The sequence below is a fragment of the Triturus cristatus genome, chromosome 7, assembly GCF_964204655.1.
Source record: "Triturus cristatus chromosome 7, aTriCri1.1, whole genome shotgun sequence".
In the NCBI taxonomy this organism is placed as follows: domain Eukaryota; kingdom Metazoa; phylum Chordata; class Amphibia; order Caudata; family Salamandridae; genus Triturus; species Triturus cristatus.
This window is the reverse complement of record NC_140590.1, coordinates 616,326,038-616,345,785: the sequence shown is the minus strand read 5'-3', so window position 1 is coordinate 616,345,785 and position 19,748 is coordinate 616,326,038. Positions and strand designations below refer to the sequence as shown.

At 41.7% G+C, this 19,748-nt stretch overlaps 1 long non-coding RNA gene across 1 annotated transcript in view; it reads right to left on the bottom strand.

The window, feature by feature from the left end:
• LOC146810213 (uncharacterized) overlaps positions 1–19,748 on the bottom strand; it is a 294,908-nt gene that overhangs the window by 9,070 nt on the left and 266,090 nt on the right. The window contains exon 4 of the long non-coding RNA XR_014966562.1: positions 5,684–5,755. This is a non-coding gene — a long non-coding RNA (uncharacterized LOC146810213). The remainder of the gene's footprint in view (positions 1–5,683; positions 5,756–19,748) is intronic.

Sequence of the window (19,748 nt, the reverse complement as noted above, 5' to 3'; positions counted from 1 at the left end):
CCCATATGACTCTCCTCTCACCCGAGAGTCACTGTGTATTTCATCTAGAATTCAAGCAGTATGTGAATGTGCTCTGCACAGGGCCTGCAGCATTTACTCTCTCAAACTGGTTTTGCACGCTTTCTGTGTTTTGCCTGAATGGTACAGAAAGCGACATCATTCACTAGAATTAGAATTTCATCTTTTGTGCGTTCTTGGTTCCCAGCATCTTACTTCAATCGAACTGCCTCTCTGGCCACTCCCTTGTGGGTACTGTTAGTTACTGGTTTGAGTCAGTGGCACTGGTGCTACTGGAGCTGGAAGGGGTCATTGCGGTCATATGTGGTGTCTGCGCTGCCTCGGGCACCTTCGCTTGTAGTCTGCTGCTGTGTGATATGTGGGACTGAGGTCTGAGCCATCCTATTAGTTGTGGTGACTGGGATGTTGTATTGTCCTTTCCTTGCCCCGGCTGGAGCTGGTACCTTCCTCGTGGCAGTGAAAAGAATAGCCGAAGTGGAAACAATGTCACCTCGGCCAGTAGTAATTACTATGGGGCTGATCATATGTAAATCATTATTGTCTACACATAAAAGTGAAAGTAAGCTGCTAGGCCACATTTACTCTGCACAGGAACACAAGCAATCCCAGAAACCTTCAGCCTTGTAGGGTCAAGCTGATAAGGTGAAACTTGAGCCCCGAGTCCCACGTGTGGGCATTCCTCTTTCGCATAAGGTTACTCACTGAGAAGACCAAAACGTGATGCTTACATTTACCTAAGTCACAGAAAGCTTTTTCGGGGCTACATTCCAGTGTATTGTTTATATTTTTTACCTACCCCAAAAGAGACAGCGCAGCCTCATCTGGTAGTGTCTGTCCATGCATTTCCCTCCTGTCCTCCATATTATTTGTTCGAGTCATGTGTCTTCAGCATTAAGATGTTGTCCACTGGGCATGTGGCATGTTCCATGCACTGCTTTTATGAGGATGTGTGCAGGTATCTCTAGGAGAGGAATTTGCTACTGAATGTGCATGGTGTGGCTCTGCGATGATATTGCAGCTAATGATAGGGAGGGCATGTGTTTTGAGACATTTTGTCCTGGATGCTCAGGAGGAGGGGAGACAGTGAAATATGGGGAATACACTGTGGCCTAAATTTCTACAGAACTCTCTGGAAAAGATATGGCTTTCTAAACAATATCATTTGAAAACTGAGCTGTAAAACTAATTGGTTCATCCCATTTTTAGGTCTCGCCTGAGCTAGCGTGCAGGCGCTGCTCTGTGAGGCTTTTAGTAAGGACTTTAAACTCTGAACACACGCTTGTGCTTTTTTTTTTCATCACCAGCTATTGACCTTTGCATGCGTCTTCTTAAGAAAGACAGCACGTAATTGGCCAATGGCAGGTGCATGTCCCGCTTTCTCTCTTCCCTGACCTAGGGAGCTCGAGAGCGAGCAGCATTGCGGCCGGGTGCCATCTGTTTTTAATTAGCAGGGCGGTGCGCAGTGTGCCAGATGGAGGGCAGGCTGCATTCTAGTCTCAGGTTACTTGTTTAATGTCGAAATCCAAACGTTTTTAACTTACATCAAGAAACGCATGGATTGTTCATAGAGAGAACTTTCCGAATTTTTGCGCTCGCGGCTGATGTTTGCAGTGCTCTGAAGTTCACAGTTACTATCCCGCCAAGGCGGGCTGAGCCTTTCATTTTTCCGTGGCCGATACGTACTGTTCTCATTGATAATGACAACTGATTTTATGTACAGTGCCTAGAAATGACAGAAATGCGGTATGTAACACTTTAAAAATATCATTTTCATTATTTACTTTCTCAGATGAACGAGTCCCGAGTTTTCTTGGACTTAACGCATCCTCTGATAGTGGGTGAGCAGACGCCGAAGGGGACAAAAATAACTCAAATAATTTAATAAACGCACAAATAAATACGTAAATAAATAAATAAATAACAGCCCTTTCTGCACAAATGAGCTGCACTCAGAGGATTGCTCAGGTCCGCTCTCCTTACGTCCAAGTCAAGAAGCTATTTTCTGTTGTGGTCGACCCTTCAAAACTCATGTATACGAAATCTCCGAGCAGTATTCGTCTTATGCTTTCCCGAAGTCAGTAACACTTAGAGATAAGTCGAATCCAACAGATTTTCCTTGTGACTGCGACGGTACTCGTCCATTTACTTCTTTAATCCCCCCACCTATTTTTAGTTTGCTTGTTTTTCCCTTTCAGTATTATCTCATTTATATCTGTATTTTTAGTTTTCCTTCGATTTGTGTTTATTCTTGACACGTTCCGGTTTCCTTTGCTTTATCCTGTGATCTTTCCAATTTCCATTTTTTACTATTGAGTATTTTTATTCGATACTTTTGCACTAAATACTAGACTGTTGCATTAATTTTAAATGACTGTTCACACATAGGGCCATATGTAGGAAGCCAAATACCGGTCGGTAACGGCCGAAATTCGGTAAATATACCGTAACCAACCGGTATTGAGGCACTTGAGATGTAGGTGGCTGATTTCTGGATTCGGTATTTACCGAATCGGAATTTTAAGAAATCGGTAAAATACCGATTCGGTAAATACCGAATCCAGAAATGCTATGTAGGGGGCACTCAAGTGAGTGCATAATTGGTGTCTGGATTCGTTATTTACCACCAACTACAAGTTGATGGTAAATGACGAATACCTTTAAAAAAGCATTTTTGTGCAATTTGTGAAGTGCCATGTGGCAGACATACATGCCCTTAGGGCATGTATGTGTGCCACATGTGCACACATGCACGAATCAGGGGTGCAACAGGGTGTCAATGTGACACCCAGCCACCCATGATAATGCCTCCCCTATTACCGATTCGGTATTTACCGAAACGGTAATAGTAACTGGCTTCCCATTCATTCCTATGGGCCTTCAGGCCCATAGGAATCAATGGGAAGGGATGCATTATTACCGATTCGGTAAATACCGATTCATAAATACCGATATTTACCGAATCGGTAATGATTACCGAATAATTACCTACATACTATTTACCGATTCATAAATACCGAATCGGTAAAAATCAGTATTTATGAATCGGTAAATGTTATGCTACCTACATATGGCCCATAGTCTTTAATATCTTACATATATAAGACAATAGTAAAAATCAGCATCGTATTTCACAAATATTCCAAATTATAACGTGATGACTTATTAGTGTAGTATGCAGTCATGAGAAAACCCAAAGTAAGTCCACCCCATAACCTCTTGTTTACCAATGCACTCCGTCTCGCCACATAAAACATCATTTTCGGAATAGTACTCAAGAGTATTTTAATTGTATCTATCTAGTTTGTCTGCACTTTGGCGTCTTCGTTCCTCTTTCATTTTTTGTGTCAGTTTCCGTTGTGTTCTTTGTTTTCCTTATCAACATTTGTTGGAGTTTCTACAGTTCTTTACTCAGACCACATTTACCTATTTCTTTTTATTGTCTTTTTGGACTCAATGAGAATTAGGAAACTCATATTACTATATCAGATTGTGTTTTAGGGTGCAAGGCACAGGGAATGGTATTCTGTAAAAAGTGTATCTTTATAGCCCATTTTTTGTCATATGCAGGCTCTCGTCGCCACCTGTTAAATAATGCTTCCATTGCTTAGCAGTAATTTCATTATTCTGAGTACCAACCTCCTTATTCCTAGCACTGCAAACCGAGGTGCCAGTGCCTCCATAAACAGATATTAGTAAGCCTAAAACCAACTCCTCCCTCCCTCCTTATGCCTCCCCTTAACGCACTCTGCCTGTAGACTGTGAAGCTAAAACACTTTACACTCATTCCTTCCTCTATATAACCATTTGATCAAACATCCAGGAAGAAAGGGAGGGAAGCAAATATTGGAACAAGGAGGTCTGAACTTTGAGTAATAGAATTACCAGTAAGTAACTTATTCCTAGCACTGCAAACCGAGGTGCCAGTGCCTCCATAAACAGATATTAGTAAGCCTAAAACCAACTCCTCCCTCCCTCCTTATGCCTCCCCTTAACGCACTCTGCCTGTAGACTGTGAAGCTAAAACACTTTACACTCATTCCTTCCTCTATATAACCATTTGATCAAACATCCAGGAAGAAAGGGAGGGAAGCAAATATTGGAACAAGGAGGTCTGAACTTTGAGTAATAGAATTACCAGTAAGTAATGTAAGCATTACCTCGTCATCCCCATCCTCTTTCCTCTCATTACAAAAGTGAGGAGTACTCAAGCTAAATCATCAAATGATTATCAATAACAAGCATTGGCAAAGCCAATCAATCTCGCCTTTGTGACCTTATAAGAGTCGTATGCCAACACATTTATTTCTAAATTTGAAGATGATCATATTTTTACAAATCCAGAATGGTCTACAAACCTGGCATTTTATGTCCGGTTCATAGACGACATTTTTCTGATTTGGAAGAACTCACAGTCATCACTTGAATTTTCCATCAAAGAATTGAATAAAAAAAAACACGGATACAATTCACACATAATATCAGTTCCGTGTCATTATCTTTTCTGGATGTATTGATTACCCAAAACAATGGGGTGTTAAACACCTCAGTGTTTTCCAAACCAACAGATCGCAATAATTTGCTGTTGTTTTCCAGCTTTCATCCTCCTTCACTATTACAAAAGTTGCCTTATTCGCAGGTTTTAAGAACAAAAAGAATTACATCAGACAGCAGTCAGCTAGATAAGGCTATTAAAGAGCAGTGCGCAAAATTCATATCACGTGGTTATCCCAACCACGTTGTAGTAAAGGCAGTGGATAAAGCAAATTTCACGTAACACATTACTTTCTCCTAAATTAGGAATACAAAAGACACAACAAAGATTGGTGTTCGTTTCCAAATATTCCACTGAATCAGTCAAGATCAAAAAGATTATAAAGTCAAGAAGGGAATTACTCCAGCAAGAAAATGAGTTCAATGGTTTATTTGATAACCAACCTTTGTTCTCATACACAAGAAGCAGTAATTTGAAAGAATTATAAAAAAAAACACATTATCCAAAGTCAGAAATGCATACAGGTATGCGTAAGTGCCAGAACTGTGTCAATTGCAATAATGTGATAACGGGCAACTCTATCAATCCCCACATTCTGGAAAAAAGATATTGTTGAGATACACTCAATAGCCAGTGTGCAGTGTATGCAGTAAGAGTCTTTTGCGTACGTGTGAAAAGGGGCACCCTCACTGGTGGTCTCCACATATATGTTTAGCCGAAGATTGCACTGTATAACAGAAGGTAGTTGGCACATAGGCTTGTACTCATTTTCCCTTTGTCCACCTACATATCTCTGTGTTGCCCTCTGCTGTCATGAACCCTGAACCAGCATGCCCCACACAATGACTGGGGACAACAACCTCACACAGTGCAGTATGGATGAAAGCAGTTCCTGCATACCTGATACATGGAGGAACATTTATGCACTTTGGCTTGGGGCAAACAGTAACATAAGGTACCCTTAGTGCAGGCCCAAATATTATTGCAACCAAAAGAACACTACATTTCCCACAAGCACCAGGACAGAATCCCATAAAGTGCATGGGCAACCACCTTATTCTCCCATCTCTATATGAACCTCTCTCACTGCCTGACGTGCTCTTCAATCTGAAGAAACGAAAGCAGAAGCTTACAGTGACTGCTCTCACAGCCTTCAGCTACGACTGACCTCACCTGCTTACAGCTCCTTTTTGTTAATCACACGTCCCCTTTTGGTGGTCGGTCACGCACCTCTCAACGTAACATCTGCAAGAAAGAAAGCAGAGAAAGGTGAGTGATGTTAGCGCTGCCAGCAAGCACAACAGTGCATTATAAGTCGCAGATTCCATGCCATGTCCTAGCATCACAAGTCTTCAGAACTGACTACAGCACTATTGAGAGTCAAGAGTCACCGCCCAGAAAGGCATAAGTACGAGTGCCCTCAGCAAAGGAAGGAGGGATTATGATCTACAATCAAAAGGCGTTGCAGTTTGGGACTACTGAACAGTAGGAACAATACAATTCTGCACAAGCGAATCATCAGGCAGAGCTGTCAGAAACATTTCAGACCAACGGCGAAAGTTGGTAGAAGCGCGGTACTGAATCAGACTTTAATAACACAAGGAAAGCGCTCCTCTCCGCAGACTGATCCTTGGCTTCAAACCATTAAACAGGAAAAACTGGAACAACGGGAAGGCGTAACTAGATCTATTGTCTCAAGGATACAATTGTTCCTTACAAACACGAAGCAAAACCTCAGAACACAGCTGGCCAAATCAATCAAAGGTCCAGTGTAGTGCAGTGTACCTCAAAATTCAACTTGTGCCTGTTGTTCAATATCTACGTACACCCCTTAGCACACCCCCAGGTTCTTCCAAATGTATGCACATGATGTGAGTATTCCAACTGGACGACAGACCAGACACCTAACAAACTTTACTGCTTGCTTGAAGCATTTTCTGATCTGGATGGAGCAAAGGCTTCTCTGTATGAACTGAGCCAACATTGAGATCTAAGTAATGCAAGTAACTGAGTTACTCTTTACCTTTTGACTTACAACCAAGCATTTGAATACCTCCCAAAATTTTCCAAAAGTAAGCAATCTAGGGATACTTTTTCACTCTGATCTCTCATTCGTTCCTCAGATATATACAGTAATTGATGGTATCAACTTTCAAATCTCCCTATACTGAAAAACACTGAAAATAACCGAACATTTCAGTTGACATAGCTCTAGCCATTGAACATATGGACTACTGTAACATCATCTTCACTTGTCTCCCAAAAACTCATTACCTGCCTACAAAAGGGTTAAGAATCAGTCCTATACCTCAGAATGTGTAATAGCATCAAACCTACCTTCAAACCTCTGGCTTCTATTTGATGCCGAGATTAAATTCAGGGTATTTCGCACTGTCCAGAAAGAATACTGGGGCAGAGGCTAGTATACCTGCAGAAATTAGCATTCATCACTCAGGAGTCAGCAACCTCCATTCAGCCTCCTTCCAGGGGATTAAACATGCAATCAGGTCCATTTTATGCACTAATAATGTGAAATACCCTGAACCACAAGCAGATATCTGAACCCAATAACAAATGTTTTAGGAAACTTATAAAAACTGAACTACTTAGATGTTGTTATAAATGGGATTCCTGGTTGGCTGAGGTATGCACTCAGGCCAGGCAGGAACCACCATGCTAGTCAGGGTAAGCTAGATACACACATAAAAGATAACCTGTGCTCACCCTCTGGTAGCAGGACACAGAGCAGTCAGTCTTACCTAAAGAGGCAATGTGTAAATATTTGTGCAACACACACACACAGTAACAAAATGAATACACCACAAAAAGACTCCACACAGGTTTAGAAAAATAGGAAATATTTATCTGAGTAAAACAAGACCAAAACGACAAAATCCAAAGTATAGAAGTTGAGATATTGAATTTTAAAGGAATAAATGCAGTAAAGTGCTTATAAGCAAGTAGCGCTAAAAAGGTTACTTTAGGTTGCGCAGGACCGGGGCAAAGTCAAACTCTGGGTCGACCTCATGGAAGCGCAGGCTGGCTACAGGACCGACACAGGCCCCAGCAAACAAAGTACCTTTCCGGGTCGCAAGCAACTAAATGCGTCGATGTCGGGTCCTGCAAATGCAGGATACGTCGATCTTCTCCATGCAGTGAAGTCTATGTGTCAGTTCCTAAGACAGGTGCTGGATTTGAGAGGTGTTGAGCGATGCGCCATATTCTACCACGCAGTAGAGGGGATGCATCGATCTCAGCAAGCTGCAGCGGCGTCAATACGATGTCCAGTGCGTGTATCTCTGGAAGCAAAGTGTGGGTTCCAAAGCGATGCGCCGATCTTACTCCCGCAACCAGATTGATGAGCCAGTTCTGCTACAAGCAGACAGGAGATGCGTCTAAATCTGTGTTGCAAGTATCTAGGCCATTTTCAGTGAGCCAGGCACAGGAGCAGGGGTAGAGACTTTGATATCCCTGAGTCTCAAGCAACAGGAGGCAAGCCAACGGGCCCTTGGAGATCACTTGGAGTGAAGGCAGAGTCCAGCTCTCCTTCAGCAGAGTCAGAGAGCACCAGGGCAACAAGCAGGGCAACAAGCAGAAAAGCAGTCTGGTTGAGTCCTTTGAGCAGCACATTAGTCTTTGTCATCAGAATGCAGATAAATCAGATGAGTGCTTGGAATGCAGATGAGCTTAACTTACCTGTGTTTGTGGCTGCCTAGAGGGAATGCACAATGTGCAGCTGTCACCCAACTCAGACGTATATTGGAGACAGGCTGCAAAGCAGGCACAGTTATAAGCACAGAGGAATGTCTACTTTCTAAAAGTAACATTTCTAAAACAGTAATGCTAACTCCAACCTCATCAGTAAAGAGGATTTGTCATTACCAGTTCCAAGCGTGAATCGACAGGCATGCTGTAAACTGGATCCGCCCGCCGATCCGACTTTTACCTCATGAAGGTTGCTGCAGTGGATGTCAGAGTGCGTCTCCACAGGTGGGAACCATGGAGATTTGAAAAAAAAAAAATATATATATATATATATATATAAATACACATATATGCAATAGTTACCTAGATTCACTGATCATATTATAATACAATCTTGCCATAGTGCGCTTTATTTTTCTACTTCAAAATATCAAACTACAGCCCCTTACACATTTGGTGGATAGTGCCTAATATATACCTGACAGTTGAAACATAAGTACTGTTGAAACTTATAATTTCAGTACAAGATATCATACCAAAATAGGCTACAACTTCCTTTTCATTCTATATAAATATATTAAATTTGTAATAATCTGTGTATTCCATAACATATACAATCCATGATATCTGTCTCTTCATTCAGTAGCCTCTTGCTCTGAAGCTGGTCTAGCACATGTTTGTGCTTTAATACATTTCTCTTCAGAGTTACAATTGTGTTTTAATCTGACCAGCTCCCCACATGGGATGTTCTACTTCACCTATCTTGGATTGCTACTCAAAGCATGTAACACTGTGTACTCTACAGTCTGTATTCTAAATAATAGGATATTTATTTTCCATGCCTTCACCTCTAACCTTATATCAAGAAAATGTATTGAAATTGGACTGTGTCATCATATACATAATATTTATCATTCAAAAGCTTGACAAAGTACAACAGCTTTTTCATAGGACAATTCCAAATCAAGATTAAATCATCTATATAGCTTATCCATGTGAGGATATCTGTTAGATAGGTTCTTATCCTTGAATAAATGGACATGTGTTCCTCCAGCAGGCCATCAATAAATTGGCATAGCTTGGAGTCAAACAGGCACCCATGGCAGACCCTTGTATCTGCTGTACATGAATTCATTAAACAGAAACACATTTTCATGTAAGCAAAACAGAATCATATTCAACAACATAACATTGCGCTCAAACTGACTTATGGGCCTGCCCTAAAAAAATGCTAACATGCATGCATGCATGCATGTTTGATATTAGTATAAAGTGAATGTACATCTAACGCTACCAGAGTATAATTTTCATCCCAGTTAATGTGATACATTTTTTTTAAGATATCTGAGTTGTCACACAGGTAAGATGGTAGAGTTTCTACAAAGCGGACACAATGCAGCCTATATATATAGAGGCCCTTTCCAATGTGCTCCCTACAACTGAGACTGTAGGTCATCTTCTTAGATTGACCATGGTTTTATACACTTTTGAAAGCACGTCAAATATGGGAATGGTTGGATGGTCTGATCTCAAATATTGATATATCTCGTAGTTTGAGACCCTTGTTTTTCCAATTAGTGAAAAGCTCATTATATTTCAGGAACCAAAGTCTGTGGTAGTTCGTATATACTTAAATGTACACTGTTTGTCTTTCAGTTGTCTTAAAGCTTCTTGTATGTACTTATGTTTACTCTACAATACAACATTCTTTCCTAGAATGGATGCAGTCTGAAACAGCAGGGAGAGCTGTTTTAATATATATAGGTAATATATATTAGAACAGCTCTCCCTGCTGTTCCCGACTGCATCCATCCAAGGGAGGAATGTGGTATTGTAGAGTAAACATAAGTACATACAACAAGCTTTAAGTTGAGAACAGCATGGAGAGCTGTTTTAATACACATATATTAAAACAGCCCTCCCTGCTGTTCCAGACTGCATCCATCCAAGGGAGGAATGTGGTATTGTAGAGAAAACATAAGTACATACAAGAAGCTTACTGCCTAGGGTAGTTAATGTACAGAACAACTGAAAGACAAAGAGTGTTACATTGAAGTAGATACTTCTATCTCTCTCAATATATATATTTATATATCTATCGCTCTCTCTCTTTCTCTCTCTCTCTCTCTTTATATATATATATATATATATTGAAGAAACCTCGAACCTGACGCGTTTCGGGTATCTAGTACCCTTGCTCACAAGTCAAGTAAGAAACGATATTCGCCATTTTTAAATACATTGCAGTGTTAAAGTGCCATCACCATGTGATTAAAAAACATAGAAAAAACACTGGCAGACTTATTTAAAGGCAACAGGTCCTGAAGCACACATTTCATTCTGCTTACTGTATTCATGTAGTGCAATGGTGGCGCTACATTGACAATGTTTTTATTGTGTGGAGGGGAAATGAGAAGAGTGCTATGGATTTTATTGACAAAATCAACATCAATACTGCCAATTTAAAATTCACTTCACAGATTAGCAGGCAACAGGTGGAATTTTTAGATGTTAAAATATACATCAAAAATGGCAACATAGCGACCACTCTTCATAGGAAGGCCACAGCTGGCAACACAACTCTACATGCCAGCAGTGCACATCCTCAACACTCAATAAAAAGCATTCCGTTTGGAGAACTAATACGCCTTAAGCGAATTTGCAGCACAGATGAGGATTTTGCTATATGCAAACATGATGCCCTAGAAAGATTTAGAGCTAGGGGCTATAGTGAGTCCAGCCTTGCTGAGGCAGTTAACAAAGTAGATATGAAACCGAGGGAAACACTCTTACCCAAAGTAAACCACGTGGAAAATTGCGATACCACCATGAGTACACCAAGATTAATTACTGCCTTCAATAAACAGGAGAGAAGAATCAGGTCCATCATTAGGCGTAACTGGCCCATTATCATGACATATGGAGTTTTGTCTCCTATTCTACCATCTCAACCCACGATCACATATAGGAAGGGGACCTCCATGACACCACAAATTGTGAAGACTTTTCCCGAACTAGCTACAGCAAAAAAATGGTTACAACCGAAGCAGGGGTTCACTAAGTGTTCCTCCTGCAGAGCATGCAGGTTCGGTGTGAATACTGCCTCTTACTCGACTCCTTTTAGTCCAGACTTGGTTCTCATTAAGGGCAGTTTTAATTGCAAAACTGAGTTTGCAGTTTATGTTCTGACGTGCACCTGTGGCCTCAGATATGTAGGGAGTACCAAGCTACAGGTGCATGTCAGAATACTGCAGCATTTGCGGGCCACTGTCAACAACGATTCCACATAGCTGGCCCGGCATTTTAAATCAATAAATAATAATGATCTCAGTTGTTTGCAGTATTTTGTCGTGGCAGCCATTCCAAAGCCCCGAAGGGGAGGTAATAGGGAAAAAATGTTGAGAAAACTAGAATCGAGAATGATCTTAGAGCTGGACAGTAAAACACCTAATGGCCTTAACAACACGGAGGACTTGTACCATTTTCTATAAAACATTTCTCGCAGTAATGGACCCATTTAGATATGAGTATTGTTGTTTGTGTTCTCTTGAATTAGGACTGATTTAAAATGCCGCCGGTTTTTAAGGTTTTAGCCCTGTTTTTAACTTTGTTGAATAGGGTCATTACCTCTTTACCCAGTGGTTTTAGTTGTAGTATATTTTATTAAATAGTATTAGCACTAGCACTTTATGGGGATCCATTTGGATCTTTTTGCACTTTACAATATATCTTGGCACTTTCTTTTGCGTGTTTGCACATCTCAGCCTTGGAATCAGATAGGGTCATACCCAGCATTTAAGCTGAAAGTTGAAAACAGACTAGTACTGCACAAGGCATTTACATGAGTCTAATAAATATACTGTTTACATAATAATTATGCACAGCCATAATTTTTACTATCAATACGGTTTTTCATGTTTCTATTAATATATAAATATATGGTACATGAATTTCATATGCATTTTTGCACATTTAGAATGTGAATTTGAAGCATTCGTTATGGCTTAGGTATTTTTATAAATTCTAATTATTTATTTATTTATAATATAGAGTTATTACCTTGAAATTAATTGCAATATTATAACATCATGTTTTGTGCATTTATGCAGCAATATTATGTCTCATGTTTACATTGGGAACCCTTTGATGGCTGAAACTTAAAACGATTGGAAAACAGACTCGCTAGTGCCTTTATATAAGTCTGCCAGTGTTTTTTCTATGTTTTTTAATCACATGGTGATGGCACTTTAACACTGCAATGTATTTAAAAATGGCGAATGACATTTCTTACTTGACTTGTGAGCAAGGGTACTAGATACCCGAAACGCGTCAGGTTCGAGGTTTCTTCAATAAATACCATCTGGCCTCATGTCGCTGGGTTCATGTCTCTGTTCGCCAGGTGCCTGGAAGTGCAGAGTTTCAGGATTATTTTATATATATGTATATATATATTCACTGAAAAAACCATAGGTTTCACACACGTTATAGTTAGGAATTAGCATTTAAAAAACCTTGCAAATTCACTTAAAAAACCATAGGTTTCACACATGTTATAGTTAGCTGGACATTTCACTCGTGAAAAACCAATGAAATTCCCCCGTTATAGTTAGTGCAGGCAACTATAACTATAACTCACGCGACCGCAATCCTCTGCTGATGACGTCAGATATTACATCACTGTATTTAGACACTTATTTACCCATGTCTTCTTCCATTAATTTTTAGCTATACATATATTACAAATATTTTTTTTTCAGAAAGACACATGTCATCAGTGATGTAATATCTGACGTCATCAGCAGAGGATTGCGGTCGCGTGAGTTATAGTTGCCTGCACTAACTATAACGGGGGAATTTCATTGGTTTTTCACGAGTGAAATGTCCAGCTAACTATAACATGTGTGAAACCTATGGATTTTTAAGTGAATTTGCAAGGTTTTTTAAATGCTAATTCCTAACTATAACGTGTGTGAAACCTATGGTTTTTTCAGTGAATTTGTACGTTTTTTTAAATGCTAAGTTATGTATTTTTTTTTTAATAAGGTTTTTCACCGTGCGCGCCCACGTTACGCAGTTAGCGGAATTTTTCCGTTTCTACCGTATGCGCACGCTATGCGTACTCCGTGATTTTTCGCAAAAAAATTAAAGGACATTTTGGCACTTGGGGGTCCTTCTGGGACCCCCAAACAAAGGCTAGGGGGTCAGGAACTGTCCACCCTGCCCCCTTTTCACGTTCTCCACCTTTGTTTTTCACCCCCTCAGACTGCGAGAGACAAAATGGCGGCCGACACTTCCTGGTTTCGACCGATTCGAATGTTTACTAAGATCTAACAACCAATCAGAATCGCGCTCGCGCACGGCAGCGTGCGCGTACGGTAAGTTTTACCGTAAGCGCACGGTGCGCGCTTATAGATATATATATATGCTTTTAAATGCTATTTTCTCAGGAAATACTGAACAGATTTACACCAGACCTGCAAAAGGCACATCCCTGACCTGAGGACTACCTCTCTGCCAAATTCCAAGTAATTCTGTTCAGCCGTTCGGGCTGTAGCTTGGACTAAAGGTCCTATGGAAAAATGCATGGGGAAAACGCATTTTGGGACCCCCCTATATATATATATATATATATATATATATATATATATATATATATATATATATATACATATATTATCTACTGGCAGTCGCCAGTAGATAGTTATAGTTAGGACCGTGTTTCCATAGGAAATCCGCAACATTCTATTTGGAATAACTTTGGCGCCGGTTGACGAATCCTCGCAAAATTTTCAAAATAGGTGGGGCGCTCCGCTCCGCTCCTACCCTGAAAGTCTCGGGGTGATTCATCAAGCGGGGGCCGAGAAGAAAGGGGGGTCCCAAAACCCGTTTTCCCCATGCATAGGGACCTTTAGTCCAAGGTACAGCCTGAACGGCTGAACAGAATTACTTGAAATTTGGCAGAGAGGTAGTCCTCAGGTCAGGGAAGTGCCTTTTGCAGGTCTGGTGTCAATCTGTTCAGTAGTTCCTGAGAAAATCAAAAGTAAAATCATATATATATGTGGGCGGTGCCTAACCACACATCTCATCCTGAGATCTGATTGGCTGTCAGCACTTCATCCAAGAAGTGTTGGCAGCCATCTTGGGACCAATATACATGATAGCACCTCATTAAAAAGCATTGCAGTTAATAGAAGGTTTTAAGACTTTAGTTACATTATAAATCATTTGTTGATGGTACCATACTCATTTTAGGAATTGTGGTATATTCTAAGGTGATTTCACCATGTGAAAAAGCCTTCTGCTGGGATATCATGATTGAGAGAAAAATATTTTCTCATGCTTTTCCCACAGAGGTTTGGAAGGTGATCTATAAGCTAAACTGAGAGCATATTTTCTGTAAATTCACATTATCTTTCTCAGTCATGTGAGAATGAAGTCTGACATTCTCAGTAAAACATGTACATCCAACAAGGGCAGAGACTGTCAGTTGATTCCTTTGTGTTCTACTGCCGCTTCCCAGAGTGTTCCAAAGAACAACTAGAGCGCTAACAGTCCTACTTATGATAAACGTATGGCACACCTGAAGCCATCTTGCTTGGATTAAAGTGGTAACTCTTAAAACATTTAATTTAAAAAGGAACAAAATGAAGGGGTTCATTTTTCCATAATAAGTATGATTAGTGCTGCAGAAAGAAAAATTAGGGCACATTTTGAGTGACTTCTCAAATCCTCTTCTATTTCATTAAACAATTCTGACATGCAGACTGAAACATGCACTTTCAATACCAGCAGCAGTTTTCCCTGGTGAGCAGTAGCTTTACTACAGTGATCTAATGAGCAAAAAGAGTGCTAACATTCTGAATTTATGGCAAATGTGTGACACATCTGAATGCCTTCTTGATGGAATCAAAGTAAAAAACTGAAAGTATTTCCTACTGAGGAGACTGCAGTAAATGAGGAAATTAGGAAACTTCATAACAAATAAGTCTCCCAAGATGGCCACCAGAGACAAAAGAGCCCAAATGTAGCCCAAATATCATCAGATGTAGCCCAATGACAGAATGTCCCAGAGTGTTCTTAAAAACAACTAGAGCGCTTACTGTCTTCATTATGACAAAAGTATGGCACACCTGAAGCCATCTTGTTTGGAATAAACTGGTAACACTTAAAACATTTAATTTAAAAAGGAACACAATGAGGGGTTTCATTTTGCCATAGAAATTATGATTAATGCTGAAGAAAGAAAATGAGGGCACATTTTGAGTGACTTCTCAAATCCTCTTCTATTTCATTAAAGAATTCTGACATGCAGACTGAAACATGCACTTTTAATACCAGGAGCAGACTTCTATGGTGAACAGTAGTTTTACTACAGTGATCTAATGAGCAACTAGAGTGCTAACATTCAGAATTTATGGCAAATGTGTGACATATCTGAATACCTTCATGATGGAATCAAAGTAAAAAACTGAAGCATTTCCTACTGAGGAGACTGCAGTACATGAGGAAATTAGGAAACTTAATAACAAATAAATCTCCCAAAATGGCCACCGGAGACAAAAGAGCCCAAATGTAGCCCAAAATCACCCAGATGTAGCCCAAATATAGCCCAATGACAGAAGTGTGCAAAACACTTATTATTTTGTGTTTTTGCAGTGTTATATAGTGCAGACTTGTCAGGTATTGGAGTGCTTTACATAAGCATTGGTTACATCACACAAGAACAAATTCATTTTGGTTGTAGACATGGGGAGACTAAGTGATTTGACCAGAATCACAGAATGTCGAGCTGAAGCAGAAACTCCAACCTGGTCCCCAGTTGTAAAGTCTGCAGTTCTGGAAGTAACACCACATCCTCTCCCCTAAGTGCAACATTTAATCAAGTGGTCAACTGGATAAAAAAACATAAAGATAACAAATAATTTAAAAGTGCTTTGTCGCTATTTGAAAACTCAGAAAATATGTCCTTATTTTAGTCTTTTAGAGCACTAACCATAATTTTGATGCCAATAAGACCCTCTCATATATGTAATTTCTAAAGGAAATGCTCTAGGTATTACAGTTTTGATTACATCAAGATGACGTCAGGCGTTCCACACTTTTGTAATAAATATAGAATGTTAGCAATCTAGTTGTTCATTAGGATACTGTTGAGAGGCAGAAGCCAGGGGCACGGACTCTGAAAATTGAAGGCAGGTAGGAGGGTGCAGATGCAACAATTTAACCACACTGAGCAGGCAGGAAGGGCCGTGGCAGCACAACAGACTATGGAGGGCAGTGGAAAGGGGGGCAGGGGCAACAAACCAACAATACAGGACTTGCAACAGAGGCTGTGGCAATGTAATAGACCATTGTGGGCAGAAGGAAGAGGCAATGGTAGTACAACCATACATGCCAACAGACCCGATTCAGCCAGGAAACGTCCAATGTTTTTAAGCTCAAATGGGCTTTATTTGATCTGTCTCCTGTCTACAATCTCCTCTTTTTCAATGTAACTCAAAGGGGAAAATCAATACCCCAGCTTTTTTTCAAAATCTCCCTCTTACCAAGTTCAAAATGTTCGCAAGTATGGTACATTGGATCATGGAAGGAAATGGGGTAGGGACATGGACTTGGATAACAGAGGACAGGAGGGACATGGAGAGGTGCACCAAACTGACCCTGCAGGGCAGGCATCAGGGTTTGCAGCAGCACAATACACCACACAGGGCATGCGGGACGGGAGTGCAGCACAACAATCCATAGAAAGCAAGAGGGAGGGGACAGGACTATACACATGGACAACAGAGAACAGAGGGGCAAGAGGCAATGGTAGCTAGCTGACCATAATGGACAGACAGGAGAGAAAGCTGCAGCATAACAGACCATAAAGGGCAGGAGGGACGGATCAGGGGCATTACAATGCAACAGACAAGCCAGGAGGGAGGGAGTAGGGGTCTGCACATGTAAACAGAGGGCTGGGGGCAAGGGGGCAGGGCAGGGCAGGAGCAGCAAGATAGCCATGGAGGTCAGGCAGGATGGGCACTAGAAGCAAGACACACCATGAAGAGCAACAGTGAGACTGTGATGGCATACACACAGACCATGGAGGGAAGGTGGGAGGGGGTCAGGGGCAGCTAACTGACCACACAGGGAAGGTGGGAGGGGCCATGGCAGCACAGAAGACCATGCATGGCAAGTGGGAGGGTTAGTGGCAGCACAATGGCTATGATGGGCAAGAAGGAGGGTGCAGGGGCATGCACAAAGGACGATGGAGGATAGAAGGGAGGGTCAGGACCTGTGCACAGACAAGAAAGTTCAGGGGAAGGGGCCTCACAACAGACCACACGGGGCAGCCAGGAGGAGCAGTTGCAGCACAACAGACCAAGGAGGGCAGAAGGGTGTGGCAGTACAATGGACCATGTGGACAGGAGGAAGAGGATAGGGGCATGGCGTGTGGACGGGCAGGGTGGAGGTGGCAGGGACAGGTTACAGTCATCTGACAATGCTAGGCAGGTGGGAGGGGAGTGGCAGCTCAACAGAACACTCAGAGTAGATAGGAGTGGCAGGTCCATGGAACATGGTGGGCAAAAAGGATGGAGCAGGGGCATTCACAAAGACATCGGAGGGCAGGGGGAAGGAGAATAGGGGCAGCAAGCTAAGCACAGAGTTTAAGCAGGAGGTCAATGATGGGACATAGAATTGGGCAATGGAGGGCAGGAGGAGTGGACTGGTACATCATACTAAATTGAGGGCAGTGGCAGCACATCAGACCATGCATGGCAGGAGGGAGGAGGCTAGTCCATGGATTCACACAACAGAGAATAGGGAGGAGGGGGATGGGGCAGCAAGCTAACTGTTCAGAGATGGCGGGTATTAGGAACTTTATTGTTTTTAAAACGTGTGTCTGTGCGAACTACTTAAAATATGAACAAGTATGCAGCATAATCTCACTTTTATTCAGGAAGAAGAGGACGTTTGGGACTGTGACTCCGGGCTCACTTGGCAGCAACACCCCCTGACCCTCCACCCCCTATCGCAAAATGTAATGCCCGTGAAAAGGGTAGGTGAACACAGTGTTATATAGAACATAGTCCTGAGAGCACGATTGAAAATGAAAACTAGATATAGTGTATGGTATAAACTATGCACCAAAAAGTGTGATATAAGATGAACCGGGCGTGAAATATAATATGCAATACATTGTGCGCAATGACAGATTCATTGGAGACCGCGAGATAGCACAGGCACTAGCGCGTGCTATGCGATATGCGCCTTGGAGTGTAATATGCACAGGGCAGTGTTGTGTAACCTAACTAGTCTCTAAAGTTGTAATATAAAATATGTGCTGGGGAGTGTAACGTTGCATATGCACTGTGACAAAGATATGGATCCCAGATTGTAATATGTATGGCATGGCACTGTGCGTTATAACATAGGCATCGAGGAAGGCACGTTAGATGGGGCAATATAACCCGTGCGAAGACAAGTGTGGCATGACATATTCACGGGGTGGTGTTACAGTGCACATGGGCTAGAGAGTGTCATAGCATATGCACTAGCTAGTGGAATACAACACAGAGGTGTGTGGCACTCAGCAGGCAATGGTGGGTTTAACACAGCATTGGGCTCTGCCAGGAGCGCGCTGTGACTCTCAAGTGATGTTCGTCACCCCTTTCTAGAGAGTAAAATAAAAAGTATTACACACACAGCAGTGGATGTGTGTTTTATTAATCGTGAGGGGGGTTTCTTGCATAGTTTTGGTCGAATTTTTGTCGAATCCCTTTTGAATGGCTTGGTGTGCATGTGTATTAAATGTGCCCGTCAATAGCTACCCATGTTTGTATAAATAAACGACAAGGGTGTCTACCGGGATTAGGCACGGTAGGGCATCAGACATGTCAGAGCTTCACTAGTGGTGTAAATACATTCCACATGGATTCATTGTATGCATAGTCGCCTTTTAATGAATATCACGCAAATCGTCATGGTGATAGGTACGTACGGTTTGTCCAGCATGTCCTAGGTGTGTCTATAAATATATATTTTTTTTAAATAATAAAAAACAGTGGCCGGCCCTGGGGATTGGGGTCAACAAAATATAATTAGAAGACAGGCCCTGGGGGAAGGGGGCATCAGGGCCAATAAATTAGAATAAGAAGGTGAACCACATAGCCCCCCTTCTTAAAAAATTAAAATAAATAAAAGACTGGCATCGTGCCGGAGGCCACGCCCCCTCCTTGCAGCACTCTGCAAACGCGCCCCCTGGCGAGTTGTAAGTTGGGGAATTAATTCCTCTTCAATACTGAGGGTCCCTGAGGGCCAACTAGCCCAACAGGCATCTCCAGTATGTGCCAGGGAGCTGCGCTGCAGACAGGTGTTCTGAGGCCAAGCCCCTTTTTACACCTCTCTGCAACGCAGCTCTGTGGCGCTTACTGGAGGTACCTAGTGGTCTAGTTTGACCCTAGGGACCCTTAGGATTCAAGGGGACTTAATCTCTCAACTTAGAACAGCCACAGGGCGTGTTTACACAGTGGTGAAGGAAGGGGACGGG